Raw genomic sequence first — 10,000 nt, forward strand, 5'->3', positions numbered from 1 at the left:
GTATCATCATCTGAACAATTTTACTTGTCTTAACAATATAGCAATTTCTTATCAAGAGGGGAAAAGGAAATATTCCTGAACTGTAGGCTACATATTGGACATGTAAGGGATAATCAACGAGGGGCTATGCGTTCTCTGGAAAATAATGAACGACGTGGAAGATGTGTTCCACGACGTGCTTAGCGGAGTGAAACTGACCTTTCACGGAGTTGCATTATTTTCCAGACAACGCATAGAGCCCTGAGTTGATTATAACCCTTTTATACCATGGCTCTAATTTAACACATTTGGCCGCTACAAATGTGTTCATTTACAGGTAGAACTGTGTTCAACATCCACTGAAGTAGCTAGCAAGTTTACTATATAACAGACTTGCTAGTTTAGCTAACCTAGCCATCAGTCCTAGCTTGCTAATATATGAAAATTGAATTGAACAATGCCAATTATGTTTTCAATTTGACTTTTGCTTTCAAAAGCAGCTCAATAGAACATGTAAGAATGAACTATAGCCATTGAATTCTACCGTGCTAATATACTGTGCATTATAGGGAAATAATGTATGCTCTACAATGCCCTTCAAGCCAATCAGAAACGAGTATTCCAATGCCATGGTATAACTGAAACTAAATCATGATTGTGTTGTATTTTTTTTCAAATGATCTTGTATTCTAATAAAGTTATTTAAACAGACATATTTTTATGGGGATTTTTATTATTATGCTAATTAGATTTCCGCTCGGGCATGGACATCGACTCTAGGGGGTTAAAGTTCTACAAATGATATTATCATTATATATATATTTTATTGTATCGCTTTCAAAACAAAACATACAGCGTAACAACGTCAGATCAGCTGGTCTAGACAGCTTGACACCGTAACAACGTCAGATCAGCTGGTCTGGACAGCTTGACACCGTAACAACGTCAGATCAGCTGGTCTGGACAGCTTGACACCGTAACAACGTCAGATCAGCTGGTCTGGACAGCTTGACACCGTAACAACGTCAGATCAGCTGGTCTGGACAGCTTGACACCGTAACAACGTCAGATCAGCTGGTCTGGACAGCCTGACACCGTAACAACGTCAGATCAGCTGGTCTGGACAGCTTGACACCGTAACAACGTCAGATCAGCTGGTCTGGACAGCTTGACACCGTAACAACGTCAGATCAGCTGGTCTAGACAGCTTGACACCGTAACAACGTCAGATCAGCTGGTCTGGACAGCTTGACACCGTAACAACGTCAGATCAGCTGGTCTAGACAGCTTGACACCGTAACAACGTCAGATCAGCTGGTCTAGACAGCTTGACACCGTAACAACGTCAGATCAGCTGGTCTGGACAGCTTGACACCGTAACAACGTCAGATCAGCTGGTCTGGACAGCTTGACACCGTAACAACGTCAGATCAGCTGGTCTGGACAGCTTGACACCGTAATAACGCCAGATCAGCTGGTCTGGACAGCTTGACACCGTAACAACGTCAGATCAGCTGGTCTGGACAGCTTGACACCGTAATAACGCCAGATCAGCTGGTCTGGACAGCTTGACACCGTAACAACGCCAGATCAGCTGGTCTGGACAGCTTGACACCGTAACAACGTCAGATCAGCTGGTCTAGACAGCTTGACACCGTAACAACGTCAGATCAGCTGGTCTGGACAGCTTGACACCGTAACAACGTCAGATCAGCTGGTCTAGACAGCTTGACACCGTAACAACGTCAGATCAGCTGGTCTGGACAGCTTGACACCGTAACAACGTCAGATCAGCTTGTCTGGACAGCTTGACACCGTAACAACGTCAGATCAGCTGGTCTGGACAGCTTGACACCGTAACAACGTCAGATCAGCTGGTCTGGACAGCTTGACACCGTAACAACGTCAAATCAGCTGGTCTGGACAGCTTGACACCATAACAACGTCAGATCAGCTGGTCTAGACAGCCTGACACCGTAACAACGTCAGATCAGCTGGTCTGGACAGCTTGACACCGTATCAACGTCAGATCAGCTGGTCTGGACAGCTTGACACCGTAACAACGTCAGATCAGCTGGTCTAGACAGCTTGACACCGTAACAACGTCAGATCAGCTGGTCTGGACAGCTTGACACCGTAACAACGTCAGATCAGCTGGTCTGGACAGCTTGACACCGTAACAACGTCAGATCAGCTGGTCTGGACAGCTTGACACCGTAACAACGTCAGATCAGCTGGTCTAGACAGCTTGACACCGTAACAACGTCAGATCAGCTGGTCTAGACAGCTTGACACCGTAACAACGTCAGATCAGCTGGTCTGGACAGCTTGACACCGTAACAACGTCAGATCAGCTGGTCTAGACAGCTTGACACCGTAACAACGTCAGATCAGCTGGTCTGGACAGCTTGACACCGTAACAACGTCAGATCAGCTGGTCTGGACAGCTTGACACCGTAACAACGTCAGATCAGCTGGTCTGGACAGCTTGACACCGTAACGACGTCAGATCAGCTGGTCTGGACAGCTTGACACCGTAACAACGTCAGATCAGCTGGTCTGGACAGCTTGACACCGTAACAACGTCAGATCAGCTGGTCTGGACAGCTTGACACCGTAACAACGTCAGATCAGCTGGTCTGGACAGCCTGACACCGTAACAACGTCAGATCAGCTGGTCTAGATAGCTTGACACCGTAACAACGTCAGATCAGCTGGTCTAGACAGCTTGACACCGTAACAACGTCAGATCAGCTGGTCTGGACAGCCTGACACCGTAACAACGTCAGATCAGCTGGTCTGGACAGCTTGACACCGTAACAACGTCAGATCAGCTGGTCTAGACAGCTTACTTTATTCTGATGTTCTTTTTGTTGCAACCAGGGTTATTTTAGTTTGGTGATCCATGCAATCTCCCGTTAAGAGTGTTAAGAAATCCAGCGCTAACCTGCAGGTGAGCGTTAAGTTCTGCCTGTTCTTTGCAATGCACCCTGTAGGTTACTTCAATCATAGTCCTCTTATCACAGCTGATTGAAATGAAATGAAAAGGGTAAAACATCATGATGAAATGGCAAAAAACGAGACATTCATTAGAAAAATGTTTTATCTGTGAGTGCCCTGGGGATCTTCTGACTCAAGCATCTGTTGGACTGTGGATTACGGGTTGTTCTAGTTCTCAGGGGTGGTTGGGTAAACAGGAGACCGTAGGGTTGTTCTAGTTCTCAGGGGTGGTTGGGTAAACAGGAGACCGTAGGGTTGTTCTAATTCTCAGGGGTGGTTGGGTAAACAGGAGACCGTAGGGTTGTTCTAATTCTCAGGGGTGGTTGGGTAAACAGGAGACCGTAGGGTTGTTCTAATTCTCAGCGGTGGTTGGGTAAACAGGAGACCGTAGGGTTGTTCTAATTCTCAGGGGTGGTTGGGTAAACAGGAGATCGTAGGGTTGTTCTAATTCTCAGCGGTGGTTGGGTAAACAGGAGACCGTAGGGTTGTTCTAATTCTCAGCGGTGGTTGGGTAAACAGGAGAAGGCTTTTCATCATTCATATCATCTGATTTATCAGCTGGATCACTAAAACAGGTGGCAAAGGATGACGTACACGTGAGCATGGGGGCACTCACAGTCCGGGTGAGAGAGACAGAAGAGGAGGGGATCTGGCACAGAACACCAGTGAGCATCACTCAGGAATGTGGCTCCTTAAAATAAAGAGGGTGAGAACCATAGGAGGAGAAGCGAGAAGGACGTGTGAGAAGAGAGTGGGTGGGAAAGGAGCGACAGGAAGAGAGAGAGAGAGAGAGAGAGAGAGAGAGACAGAGAGACAGAGAGAGAGACAGAGAGAGACAGAGAGAGAATGGAAAGAAGGAGGGGTTAACATAAAAGCTAGCCTTGCTCTACTTCATTTCCTGGGAGAATTATTTAGCCTCTGATGCTACCACTCTCTGATGCTACCACTCTCTGATGCTACCACTCTCTGATGCTACCACTCTCTGATGCTACCACTCTCTGATGCTACCACTCTCTGATGCTACCACTCTCTGATGCTACCACTCTCTGATGCTACCACTCTCGGATGCTACCACTCTCTGATGCTACCACTCTCGGATGCTACCACTCTCTGATGCTACCACTCTCGGATGCTACCACTCTCGGATGCTACCACTCTCGGATGCTACCACTCTCGGATGCTACCACTCTCTGATGCTACCACTCTCTGATGCTACCACTCTCTGATGCTACCACTCTCTGATGCTACCACTCTCTGATGCTACCACTCTCTGATGCTACCACTCTCTGATGCTACCACTCTCTGATGCTACCACTCAACGCAGCAGAGAATAATAGACAGCAACACAGCATGTGTGCAAGTCACCCCTAGGACTCCAGAGTACACAGAGCACTGAAACATCTAACTTCCTCTGACTCAGAGGTCAGGGGAGGTCAGGCTAAACGAGACGGAATGGCGGATGTGATCGTCCTGCTCTGCTCTCTACATGTTGGATGTGTTTATAGGCGGTGTCATTCCATGAAAAATGAGTTCTCATCACACACACAAACACAGGGACATACACGCACAAAAAAGGACAGTTAGCATATTCACAGAGTAGACAAAACATTAAGAACACCTGCTCTTTCCATGACGTAGACTGACCAGGTGAATCCAGGTGAAAGCTATGATCCCTTATCGATGTCACTTGTTAAATCCACTTCAATCAGTGTAGATGAAGGGGAGGAGACAGGTTAAAGATTTTTAAGCCTTGAGACAATTGAGACATGGATTATGTATGTGTGCCATTCAGAGGGTGAATGGGCAAGACGAAAGATTTAACTGCCTTTGAACAGGGTATGATAATAGGTGCCAGGCGCACCGGTTTGAGTGTGTCAAGAACTGCAACTCTGCTGGGTTTTTCACGCTCAACAGTTTCCCGTGTGTACCAAGAATGGTCCACCACCCCAAAGGACATTTAGCCAACTTGACACAACTGTGGGAAGCATTGGAGTCAACATGAGACAGCTCCTTCACTACCTCCGTCACCCGTGCAACTCAATATTAGGAAGATGTTCCTAATGTTTGGTATCCCCAGTGTATATACTCTTTCGAAGTTCAAGCTTTAAACAATTTAGCCTGTCTTCAAGATGGCGCTGTCTGAGAACCAGGAGCTCAAGAACCAGAACGGCATCCTGAAGAGACAGCTGGAGGGACTACTGGTAGAGGTTAGAGTTAGGCCACACACACACACGTGATTTGTCAAAAACTTTTAGCGGAGAACCTTAACCCTGATCATCATTAACCTCATCTCTTATCTCATCTTTCATCAACACTCAATCGTCCTAACCCAAACACACCATGTGTGTTAATGACAGCTAAACACGTCCCCTCCCAGGAACCCGACTGCACCCATCTCCCTCTAGCAGCAGTACGCCTGTAAGACCCTGGGCCTAATGGACCAGCTGGTTGATTAAGTTATGTGGATCCGGAGAGCAGAGGAGAGGAGAGGAGGAGAGAGGAGAGGAGAGGAGAGGAGAGGAGCGGAGAGGAGAGGAGAGGAGAGGAGAGGAGAGGAGAGGAGGAGAGGAGAGGAGAGGAGAGGAGAGGAGAGGAGAGGAGAGGAGAGGAGAGGAGAGAGGAGAGGAGAGGAGAGGAGAGGAGAGGAGGAGAGAGGAGCACTCCATAACTGTTAGTGTTCCGTCTCCTGAGAAACTCTCCCTCTCTGTCCTCCCGGCCCAGATCTGGGATCCGTGCCACCACCAGAGCCTGGGAACGCCGGGAGACAGAGGTTACCAGGCCACAGGGGGTGGGCTGGCTCTGGCTCCATCGCCACAACAACAGAACCGGTGAAGGGGGTGTGTGGGGGTAACTTTTCACCCATAGATTTCAACTGCCTTCAGATGGTAGCCTGAGCCAACCCCAGCCGCTCCCAGCATCTTATCTTAAATTCACACAAGACTCACATTTTGAGGTTTGGCACACGAGACTAGTCAGAGCTTACTAACAGCAGCACCACAGAGCCTGTTCCCCGATCAGCTGACTTCCCTGATGTTGTTCAGGACTGTTCTTTCCATTCAGGTCACCTCAGAGGTCAGAGGTCAATTCAGGAGAAAGTGTGTGATGATCCTTTAACCCTTCAAAATGGGGTGTCTTCTTTTAACAGGTAAGATGGAAAACATTTCTTTAGTTTACGAGGGGACGTTAAAAAGGTTTAAGTGACAACTGTTTCCACAGGCCACACATCGTACCCAGTCATCACAGCATCCTCCCCTGGCCTGGTGTGTTGGGGGCTACCTCAAGGCCTGTAGTGTAGTGATTTACAGCCCAGAACGCAGCAGGACATCTCGAAGGAAAATTGAGCATATTATTTTACAGTGACCCAATCCTAAATAGCTAAATTTCTCAGCTTTCCCAAATCCTCACTCTACTCGACACCTTTCCCAATCATTAGGAAGCTTTTCACACCCCCACAATTACATACAGTGCATTTGGAACGTATTCAGACCCCTTCACTTTGTCCCAAATTTTGTTACGTTACAGCCTTATTCTAAAATGGATTACATTTTTAAAAATTCCTCATCAAACTACAAACAAAACCCCATAATGACAAAGTGAAAACAGGTTATTAGAAATGTTAGCAAATGAAATACCTTATTTACATAAGTATTCAGACCCTTTGCTATGATACTCGAAATTGAGCTCAGGTGCATCCTGTTTACATTTTCATTTACATTTTAGTCATTTAGCAGACGCTCTTATCCAGAGCGACTTACAGTTAGTGAGTGCATACATTTTCATACTGGCCCCCTGTAGGAATCGAACCCACAAGCCTGGCGTTGCAAACGCCATGCTCTACCAACTGAGCTACACGGGATGATGATGTTTCCATTCATCATCCTTGAGATGTTTCTACAACTTGATTGGATATGATTTGGAAAGGCACACACCTTTCTATATAAGGTCACACAGTTGACAGTGCATGTCAGAGCAAAAACCAAGCCATGAGGTCGAAGGAATTGTCAGTAGAGGACCAAGACAGGATTGTGTCGAGGCACAGATCTGGGGAAGGGTACCAAAACATTTTTGCAGCGTTGAAGGTCCCCAAGAACACAGTGTCCTCCATCATGCTTAAATGGAAGAAGTATGGAACCACCAAGACTCTTCCTAGAGCTGGCCGCCCGGCCAAACTGAGCAATCGGGAGAGAAGGGCCTTGGTCAGGGAGGTGACCAAGAACCCAATGGTCACTCTGACAGAGCTCTGGAGTTCCTCTGTGGAGATGGGAGAACCTTCCAGAAGGACAACCATCTCTGCAGCACTCCACCAATTAGGCCTTTATGGTAGAGTGGCCAGACGGAAGCCACTCCTCAGTAAAAGGCACATGACAGCCCGCTTGGAGTTTGCCAAAAGGCACCTAAAGACTCTCAGACCATGAGAAACAAGATTATTTAATCTGATGAAACCAAGATTGAACTATTTGGCCTGAATGCCAAGCGTCACATCTGGAGGAAACCAGGCACCGCTCATCACCTGGCTAATACTATACCTACAGTAAAGCATGGTGGTGGCAGCATCATGCTGTGGGGAGATTAGGGAGATTAGTCAGGATCTAAGGAAAGATGAACAGAGCAAAGTACAGAAAGAACCTTGATGAAAACCTGCTCCAGATCGCTCAGGACCTCAGACTAGGGCGAATGTTCAACTTCCAACAGGACAACGACCCTAAGCACACAGCCAAGACAATGCAGGAGTGACTTCGGGACAAGTCTCTGAATGTCCTTGAGTGGCCCAGCCACAACCTGGACGTGAACCCGATCAAACATCTCTGGAGAGACCTGAAAATAGCTGTGCAGTGACGCTCCCCATCCAACCTGACAGAGCTTGAGAGGATCTGCAGAGAAGAATGGGAGAAACTCCCCAAATACAGGTGTGCCAAGCTTGTAGCGTCATTCCCAAGAAGACTCAATGCTGTAATCGCTGCCAACGGTGCTTCAACAAAGTACTGAGTAAAGGGTCTGAATGCTTATGTAAATATGATACTTCAGGGTTGTTGTTTAAAAATGTCTAAAAACCTGTTTTTGCTTTGTCATTATGGGGTATTGTGTGTAGATTGATGAGGGGGGAAAAAACTATTTAATCCATTTTAGAATAAGGCTGTAATGTAGCAAAATGTGGAAAAAGTGAAGGGGTCTGAATACTTTTCCGAAGGCACTGTATGTATATACACACACACTGGCACTGAGGACAGACACTGACATAAACACACTCGCACACCTGCCTGAAGTTTACTGATCCTATCGCACTCAAACCACCGTGCTGTGGCCAAACCACAACGATCCAGTAACAATAGCAGCTGTGATGGCTCAAAATGCGCACACACACACACACACACACACACACACACACACACACACACACACACACAACGGCTCAACTGCTTTCAGTTTTAGACAGCCCACCTGACCTAACACAGCTGACGTAGCAAAACCATTTAGCTTCGCTTTTCAGCTTATAAAAATATCTGCCAAACATAGTTAAAATCCTTTTGATAAGTCTAAATACGTGTTAATTATTTTGAACCATATGGATGGACCACTTATCTTGAGTCCTGAGTAACATTCTGGCAAATAGTTTCTTGGGGATGTCAGCTCCAAAAACCTGGTCCTGGTTTTATGTTTGTCTCACAATGAATGTGTTGAAACTCCTCCCCTTTAAATTGCTGTGTTGAAACTCCTCCCCTTTAAATTGCTGTATTGTAACTTTAAAAATGTAATTTAAAATTAAATTTAAAAAAACTTTATTGACTCTGTCAGGTTTATAAATGGCCTGAGTGGCTGGTTTGTTTTGGCCTCTTGTAGCTCAGCGGCATTCCTGGCCAATGCTCTCGCCCAAGACTCCTTCTCTCCAGACTCCATCGTGATTATTTAACTACCAGACCAGACACTCCAAGTCCTCGTCTCCACTCAGCTGTTTCAGAACTGTGTTTGTAGTCAGAGTTTAACCAATTACCATTCATAAAACAACAGCTGGATAAATATTACTGGGTTAATGTCCCATGGAAAACCATGTTAATTTCTAACAGCAATTGACTGGCATAACAGATAACATAACAGAGAGGGTAGTCTAGGTTTTTCCTCCAGAGCAGGAACAGGCAACTTTGATGGGGGTGGGTGGGCCACAAAAAAATCGTAACTTATCATGAGGGGCCTGGGTGGCTCGTGGGTCTGTGTAACCACATCCATACCTATGTTACGGATACAGCCGAGGCTGCCCCTCCTCCTTGCTCGGGCAGGCTTCGGCGTTCGTCGTCACCGGAGTACTAGCTGCCACCGATCGATGTTTCTGTGTCACACTAGTTCTGTCTGTATTATTCCTACCGGTTACTCATTAGGCTTATTGGTTTCCCTATAATTACCTCTGTTGTCCCTCCTGGGTTTGTGCGTGATTGTTCGTTGTTACGTCGTCTGTTGAGCTGTTGTTTTTGCTCTTCCCTGCGTGGAGGGTTTGCTATGGTTTACTTTGTGTCTAGTAAAGCCATGCTTTTCTCAGTTCTGTGTCCTGCGCCTGATTCCGTTTCACCACTTCACCCAGACGCAGTCAGAGCTGGCACAAGTATTCTGGAGGCCCTAAACAAAATTTTGAAAAACTGCTGTTGCTCAACCAAAATTCTACTATTATAACTCTCTACAGTAAGTTGAGACCCCGACTGAGTTCGTAAGTTTAGTTTTTTGGAAATTGATCCATCCCATCCCCTGGTCCACAAAAAAAAAGTCATCATTCATAGAACATATATTCATCATGACTAAAGATTGTATTTTGGTTTCTTACGAGTCATTGGCTGATCGTGTCATTCCACTAACAATATGCAGGGCTCTACGTTGACCTTTTTTTAAAGGAGCACGTCAAGAAATGTAGGAGCACAATGAGTAGTATTTTAAAATATTAAAGCTAAATAAACATTCCAGGTCGCACAGAAAAATTATTAAGCGCATATGCGAGCAAAATGGTTGAACTGTAGAGCCCTGATTAGAGCCCTGATAT

At 46.2% G+C, this 10,000-nt stretch overlaps 1 protein-coding gene across 3 annotated transcripts in view; it reads right to left on the bottom strand.

The window, feature by feature from the left end:
- The window catches only part of atf6 (activating transcription factor 6), a 102,890-nt gene that overhangs the window by 54,202 nt on the left and 38,688 nt on the right, over positions 1 to 10,000 (bottom strand). The gene's annotated exons all lie outside the window — the stretch shown is intronic.

The sequence above is a fragment of the Coregonus clupeaformis genome, chromosome 20 (genome assembly GCF_020615455.1).
Source record: "Coregonus clupeaformis isolate EN_2021a chromosome 20, ASM2061545v1, whole genome shotgun sequence".
Lineage (NCBI taxonomy): Eukaryota > Metazoa > Chordata > Actinopteri > Salmoniformes > Salmonidae > Coregonus > Coregonus clupeaformis.